Raw genomic sequence first — 8,592 nt, forward strand, 5'->3', positions numbered from 1 at the left:
TTCCTAGTAGGTATCTCTGGGATACTCTATTATGGCACTCTGCTTATTGTCTTCGCAGCATGCATGAAAATCTAGAAAGTACTCATTTATGTGGAGTGTGAACCCTATGAGGGCAGGGGCACAGTAGGTCTATTTTATGCTTGTCTCTTCAATTCCTAGCACAAAGTAGGTGTTCAACCATCCTTCCTACTCACCCAGTTGCCCCAACCAGAATGTGTCCATCGTCCCATTTCCCTTCTCACCCTATTCCCCCACCCAATTCACATCCAGCCAATCACCAAGTCAAAAATCCTGATCCTACCTACTGGGTTTCCCTGAAAATAAGGCCTAGCCAGACCATCAGCTCTAATAGGTCTTTTGAAGCAAAAATTAATATAAGACGTGGTCTTATTTTAATATAAGACTGGGTATAATATAATATAATAATATAACATAATGCCGGGTATAATATAATATAATATCGGGTCTTATATTAATTTTTGCTCCAAAATACGCATTAGAGTTGATAGTCTGGCTAGGTCTTATTTTCGGGGAAATATGGTAGTAGTATTTCCAGATCTACCCTGACTCTCCCACGCCAACTGGTTTCTCAGCCTGATCTCCTGCCCACAAACTTCCATTCTCTGCACAGCAGCCAGAGTTATCTTCCCAAAGTGCAAATCTGGTCCTGCCACATACCTGCTTAATCCCTTCAGCAACTCTTCTTTGCCTTTAGACTAAACTTTGTTAAATGTCTTAACAAAGCCTTCCTAAACTCCTGGCCTTTGCTCTCCTCTTCCTCTTTATCCATAGCCCCGCCCTCCACCTTCCGGTATAGCTCCAAATTTTTAAAAATCTTCAGTTCAGAAGTTGGCTCTAAGAAAACCGCCCTTCCCTTCCTTGGTGTGGATGTGTGGACATGCTGGGAACACCTCCCTCCCCACCACGGGCGTGCAGGTTGTGTCAGTCTCGTTCACCATTGTATTCCTGGTATGTAACACAGGGTGGCACTTGCAGTATCCTCCCTTCCCAACTCCCTCATCAAATAACTAATGAATCGGAGGCATAGAGGGCAGTTTTACAGGGGTCTTAAAAGCAGAGAGGTTTTGTTGTTTTGCAGGAGAGGGGAGGGGTAATTGTTTAGCAGCAGCAATGGGGAAGGATCATTGGTAGGGCGGTGGGAGAATGAACAGACAGGCCCTTGGGAAAAGAGCGTCAGAGGAAGTCAAGTCTTCCTGATGGTCAGTGATGCAGACTGTGGAAGGTGGGTCATGAAGATTAACGAAGCTGTGTGGTCCAGTGATAAGGGGTGCAGATTTGGGGCCATATAGGTTATACAGGTCATACAGGTGATGAAACTATGTAACACAGTCAGTTCCTGAACACGCGCAGAGCAGTCAGCTGGGGAGCCCTTGTTGGATTGGAGACTACAGCACTTGATTGGACGTGATCCAAAAGTCCTAATTGTGGTCAGCCTGAACTGGCCCGGGGAGCTGGGCTCTCATGAGTGCACTAGACAGACTGTTTGGAATCCGTGAAATCCTGGGACTGATACTGAGATGGGAGGATCACAGAAGAATCCACTTATCTAGAAAGGCCTTGAATCAGCAAAGGGTGATAAAAGAAAGACTTTTGCTCAGTGGAGGGTGGGGCTCGTGCAGTACCTGTGGGAAGGTCCAGTTCCCCTCCCTGCAGACCCCCATGGCTCCTCCCTGGATGCCTGCAACCTCCTCCTCTTCCATCACCCTCCAGCACCCCTGCATTCCACCCTGCATGTGGCAGCCAGAATCATTTCCCAAAAATGTAAATGAGACCATGTCACCGGCCATACCGTGCTGAAATCCTGTTAAAGGTTTCTCGTGGCCTTTAAGATGGGAGCTGGCAATATAGTCTTTTCCAAACTGAGGTGGTAAGGAGGATGATTTGAGTCGGAACATGTAGGAACATTTTTAAAATTTCAGCTGTATTAGAAAAAATATGAATGGTATGTCAATCCTTTGATTTCATGAATATTCTTGTAAGGCTATAAAGGGAGCCAATTTAAAGGAAAATTTTAAGGAAATACAAGTACAAGCAGAGTCCCATGAAGGGGGTATTCAAATGATCAAGGCCCCTCTTCAGCCTCATATGGGCCTCTCTGCCCCTCCCTCTCTGCCTCTAGCTATACTGGCCTGAAAGTCCTTGAAGATGCCACCTACTCGTCTCCTCAGCGGCACCCCCTCCACCACTCCCGCCATCTTTTGCTAAGATAACGTCCATTTATCCTTCAGATCTCCACTCCAGCTTCACTCTCTCCTGGGGGGTGGGGTGGGGTACATTGTGGTCAGGGTCCCTGGTGCGATTATCTCACAGGCCCCTCTACTTGCCCTTCCTGCACTTGTGATGATCTAGTTTATGTCTGGGATTAAATCTGTGGCCCCCACTAGAATGTAAGCTTCTTGAAGCTGGACTGTCTTGCTCACCACTCTATGACCAGTGCCTACCACAGTGCCAAGCGCATCCTTTAAATGAGTGAATGAATGAATGAATGCATGCATGAACAAATGAGTGCACTCAGTGAGCGAGAGGCTCCTGCATTTTGACACCACCCAGCTTGTGGCTTCCCGTGTGGGATTAGGAATCACCTCAGCACCAGCCTTTGAACAAAGGGCCAACATTTTGATGTTGCACCAGGCCTCACAAATTATATAGCTGGTCCTAAGTAGAGGGTTGAGGAAATTGGGAAGTGAGGACAATGGGGGTGGGATGAGGGAGTGGATAACTCCTTCCAGAATCGTGGTTAAGAAGGAAGGAGAAATGGGGTCTCAGCTTCTCTCTCAACGTTGTCCTGGCTCTGCTACCAGGGGTCGTGGAGACCAGAGCTGGGCCCTCTTCCTGGGGGCTCCCAGGAGAGATAGGCGGGCAGGGTCAAGGACTTCTGCCCAGGTTTCTAAGGGGCTCCAGCTGCTCCCCCCTGGCCCGGGGCTTGGTCTCCTTCTCTTGGCTTCTCCCCACAACTCAGTGTTTGCTTTTCCCAGATACCACCGTCCCCTCATGCCAGATCTTTTCTATAGAAAGATTTAGGTCCAGAATATATGTTTTACTTTAAAATTTTTAGAAAAATTTAGACCAGAGAATAATGTAACAAACACCTTTGTGCTCATCACCCAACATAATAAACGGTTAACATTTTTGCTCCAGACATAATTTTTATATAAAAAATAGAACATCAGATAAAACTGAAAGCTCCTTTGTTCCTCTCTCCAATCCAATTCCTCTCCCTCCCTTTCATTCCCAGGAGCAGTTGTTATTATTAATCTGATGTGTATCCTTCTAATCTACTATTTCTATGCACAAAACAGGATGTATGTGGACAGCAGCTCTATTCATAATAGCCAAAAAGTGGAAACAACCCAAATGTCCATCAACTGATGCGTGAATAAACAATATGTGGTATATCCATATAATAGAATATTATTAAGCAATAAAAAGAAATTCAGTGCTACTGCATGTAACATGGACCAGCTTTGAAAACAGAAGTGAAAGAAGGCAGACACAAAAGGCCACATATTGTACGCTTCCACATATACAGATTAGTCAAATCCATAAAGACAGAAAAGAGATCAGTGGTTGCCAGAGCCTGGGGGAGGAAGAAGGAATCAGTGACTTCTTAGCAGATATGGGGCTTTTTTGGGCGATGGTAAAAATGTTCTATATTAGATGGGGGTGATGGTTGCATAACTCTATAAATATAATAAAAACCACCAAGTGTATAGGTTAAAATGGTGAGTTTTGTTATGTGAATTTTATTCAAGACACAAAATCAGAATGTGATTTTAAAATATTTTCCTAAGTTGTTTTTCATACTTTAGCTGTATTTCTGCAGCTTGTTGACTCAAGTCAGCACTGTATTGATATATGTAGGTCTGGTTCATTTCTTTTAACTGCTCGGTTGTCTTTTATTGGAAGAACATGCCATAGTTAATTTTTCTACTGGAGAGCATTAGAAGTGATGCAATTTTTTTCTACTAGCAGTGCTGCCTCCAACAGCCTTGACAATGTCTCCTGGGGGCACATCTGGGGAGAATTTCCGTAGGGTAATTGCTGGGTTGTAGGGAATACAACTTTGCAGAACATTGTCAAATTGCTCTCTAAGAGGCGGTGTCAGTTACATCCCCATCGGCAGCTTATGAGTTTCCACAGGTCCTTACCACCAACCCTTGTTATCATCAGATTTTAATTTTTACCTACTTGATGTCTGTGTGGTTCTAATTTGAATTATTATTTCCTCTATTTCTAGTTATTTTTGTTTGTTTTTCCTTCCTTCCTGCTTTCCATCCTTCTTTTCCTTTTTGCTATTTTCTTGGCTATTCTTGGATCTTTACACTTCCATATGGATTTGGAATCAGTTTGTCTAGTTCCTTGAAAAACTCTGTTAGGTTTTTTATTGGAGAAGTTTTGAAATCAGATTTATTTGCAGGTTACCTGGAATCGTTACTACATTAAGTATCTCCAACCGTGAACAAATGATATATTTCCATTTATTTAGGTCTTCCTTTAGTTTTTCGAAATAGACTTTATTTTTTTTAGAGCAGTTTTAGGTTCACTGCAAAACTGAGTGGAAAGTACAGAGAGTTCTCATGTACCCCTTGCCTCCCGCGTACACAGCCTCCTCCACTATCGACACCCTACACATCTGCATATCCTACTCCAGAGTGTACATTTGGTGTAATCGATGGGCCTGCACTGACCCATCATTATCACCCAAATCCACAGTTTACGTTGGGGTTCATTCTCAGTGTTGCATATTTTATGGGTTTTGACAAATGTACATTGACATGTAGCCACCATTATAGTATCATATAGAACACTTTTGCTGCCAGAAAAATCCTCTGTGCTCTGCCTATTCATATCTCCCCCCAACTACCCCCTGGCAACCACTGATCTTTTTATTGTCTTCATAGTTTTACCTTTTACAGAGCATCACATGGTTGGAATCTTCTTTTACTTAGTAATATGCATTTCAGTTTTCTCCATGTCTTTTCTTTTTTCTCCATGTCTTATGTCTTTTCATGGCCTGATAGCTTGTTTCTTGTTCAGCTGAATAATATTCTATTGTCTGGATGTACTAGTTTTCCATTCACCAACCGAAGGACATCTTGGTTGTTTCCAAGTTTTGGCAATAATGAAAAAAGCTGCTATAAACATCTGTGTGCAGGTTTTGAATGGACATAAATCTTCAACTCATTTGGGTAAATACCAAGGAGCACGATTGCTGAATCATATGGTAAGAATATGTGTAGTTTTGTATTCTTTTACATAAAAAAGTTTTACAGTTTTCTGAGAAAATGTCTAGTAATTTTTTGCTAGGTGCCTGATTTTTGTTGCTATGGGAAATGGTATCTTTTTTTTCTTTTTTTATTGGGGAAGGGGAACAGGACTTTTATTGGGGAACATACATGTACTTCCAGGCCTTTTTTCCAAGTCAAGTTGTTGTCCTTTCAAGGTTAGTTGTGGAGGGCGCAGCTCAGCTCCAGGTCCAGTTGCCAGTTGCTAGTTGCAGGGGGCGCAGCCCACCATCCCTTGCAGGAGTCCAACCGGCAGGCAGCCTTCGGAGTTAGGAGCACGGATCTCTAACCGCCTCAGCCACTGGGCCGGCCCTGAAATGGTATCCTTTTTATTATATTTTCTTGTTGCTAATCTAATAAGCATTCAATAAGAATGCTATTCATTTATGTAGGGTGATCTAATATTCAGCAATTGTGCTAAATATTCTTATTAGTTTTAATACTTTGCATGTAGATTCCTTAAATTATATATAGAAAATAAATCACATACATTAAGGATGGTGTTAACGCTTCCTTCTTATTTCTTAAACCTCTTATATCTATTATTTGATTACATTAGCTAGAAATGCCAGTAAAATTGTGAATAGAGAGAATTCTTATCTTTTTTATTTTTACAGGAATGCTAGAGTTTTATCCTTAAGTATCCTTAAGTTTTATCCTTAAGTATCCTTAAGTTTTATCCTTAAGTATCCTTAAGTTTTATCCTTAAGTATGATGTTGAGATATTTGGTGAGCAGCCTTATCAGGTTGCTGTATTACCCTGCTAATCTTAATTTGCCAAGATTAAGAAAAAAAATGAGTGTTTAATTTCATATAATGATTTTTATGCATTTATTAAAGTGACCATGTGCTTTTAGTCTTTTAATATATTAAGATTCAGAATATAGGAATTGTTTTCCTGGTGTTAAACCATTCTTGCATTTTTGGCTAAGCTCTATTAAATATTTCTGTATTTTTATATAATATGCATTTTGTTTTCTGTTTTATTATTTAGGATATTTATACCTATAATCATAACTAAGCTTGTTCTATAATGTCCTCACCTCTAATTGCCCTTGCCTGGGCTTGATGTCAAGGTTATACTAGTATTAGAAAATCCCCTATAATAGTTTGTATAAAACAGGGTGTATTAATCAGAGACACAGTACCAATAGGATGTGTGTGTGTGTGTGTGCACGCGCACGCATAGACACAGAATAGAAAGAGAGAGAAAAAGAGAGAGAACCATTTTAAGAAATTGGCTCACATGATTATGGAGGCTGAAAAGTCCCAAGATCTGCAGTTGGCAAGCTGGAGACCCAGGAGAGCTGAAGAGTCTGAAGGCCTGAGAGCCAGAAGAACTGATTGTGTAAGTTTCAGTCCAAAACCAGAAGGTTTGAAACCCAGAAAGATTGGCTGTTTCAGTTTGATTCTGAAGGCCAGAAAAGACCAATGTCCTAGCTCAAACAATCAGGCAGGCTAAGTTCCCTCTTACTCAGCCTTTTAGTTCTATTCAGGTCTTCAACTGATTGGATGAGGCCCACCCATATTCTGGAGGGCAATTTGCTTACTCAGTCAATCATTTCAAATGTTAATCTCATCCAAAAATACTGTCACAGACATACCCAGAATAATGTCTGACCAAATATCTGGGCACGCCATCATCCAGTCAAGTTAACACATAAAATTAACTATCACATAGGGAGAATATATTCTTTGAGGGCCTGGAAAACTCAACTGTGTGATCTATTGAACATGTTATCCTTTTTGTGTGTGTTTGTTCAGGTGGGGAGTTTGGTTAACTTATTTTTCATGAGGATCATTTCTTTGGAGCCATTCTGCCCTGCAGAGAACCACCTGGGCTAGTTGTTTCTGTTTCCCTTTGAGGAAGACTGGTCTTCCCTTAGTCCCTGAAGATTAATGGGACCCAGGAGACTAAAGGAACCAAGAACCACGATCTATTTTATTTGTAAAAACTGCTAGCTTTGGGGCTATACACCATTTAGGGAATTTTGTATTTAGTATAGCAGTTACAAAGTCGTTATTTTAACTGACCACTAGAGGGCAGTAATGGATCAAGAATGGGTACAATATACTCATAAAAGGGTTAGAATAGCTAACGTTTGGTAGATAAAAAGGCAGGTTTTATTTCCTTTCTGCCCATGAGAACCCTGAGATTTAGAGAAGCTAAGAAACTTGTCCAAATCATGTATTTTAATACATAGAAAAATCTGGAATTTTAACCTAGGTCTGTCTGATTCCAAAATTCATTGTTTCTGGTATGGGTACAATAAATTACTCTTCTTTCATTCCTTTTTTTTATTCACTCATTTGAGAGCAACATAGCAGAATGGCTAAGAATTCAGTCTCTGGAGTCAGACCATTTGGATTAAAATTCTGGCTCCATCACATACTAGCTACTACCATAAGAGCTCTGTGCCTCAGTTTCCTCATCTGTCTATGGGGATATCAGGATTTACCTCATAAGACTATTGAAAAAAATGAAATGAGATGATACAGGAAAAGTGAACAGCATCTAGCACTTAGTAAGTACTTAATAAATTTGAGCTATTGTTATTAACTCAACCAATATTTATCGACTACTGTGGTCTAACACTTCTGTTGTAGATACGGAAGATGGGACAACCACACACTCACACACAGGGACATCTCTGCCTCCTGCAGCTTACATTCTGGGGGGGAGGCAAGATCAACAATAAATAAAATAAGAAAAATTTTGTATTTTTCTTAGTATGAATAACAAAGATGGACAAAAATGGATCATGGAAGGGGACTAGAGCATGCTGGGGCTGGAGGACAGAGATGCTCTTGTGGCAATTAATTTCTGCTTCACTTCTCAGAAAGTGGCAGACCTTTTCATCCTCACAAGCGGGAGTCTAGTTCAACTCCTGAATGGAAGTTGACCTTAACTAGGAAAGAAATCCTGACTCTTTTCTTCACATCTCCTTATGGGGTGCCCAAGCCCCACCGCACACGTGTTAAATCATTATCTCTGGGACCGGTGCACTGACATTTTTTAAAAGCATGTAGGTGTTTCTAATGAATAGGTAGAACTGAGTGTGAATAAGCCTCCTCCCAATCAGCTGTGCACACCACCCCAAGCAGGAGTTTCTTAAACAAGGTATGACCTTGGCATTCACCTGGCAAAACCTCCCATGGCTTCCACTGCCTACGGACTGAAGCCCAAACTCTGTGTGGCATTGAGGCCCTTCACAATTTGGATCCAGCCTCTTTCTATTAATGACACAAATGGCTACGACTGACTGAGCATTTCATATGACCCAGG

The sequence above is a fragment of the Rhinolophus ferrumequinum genome, chromosome 9 (genome assembly GCF_004115265.2).
Source record: "Rhinolophus ferrumequinum isolate MPI-CBG mRhiFer1 chromosome 9, mRhiFer1_v1.p, whole genome shotgun sequence".
Lineage (NCBI taxonomy): Eukaryota > Metazoa > Chordata > Mammalia > Chiroptera > Rhinolophidae > Rhinolophus > Rhinolophus ferrumequinum.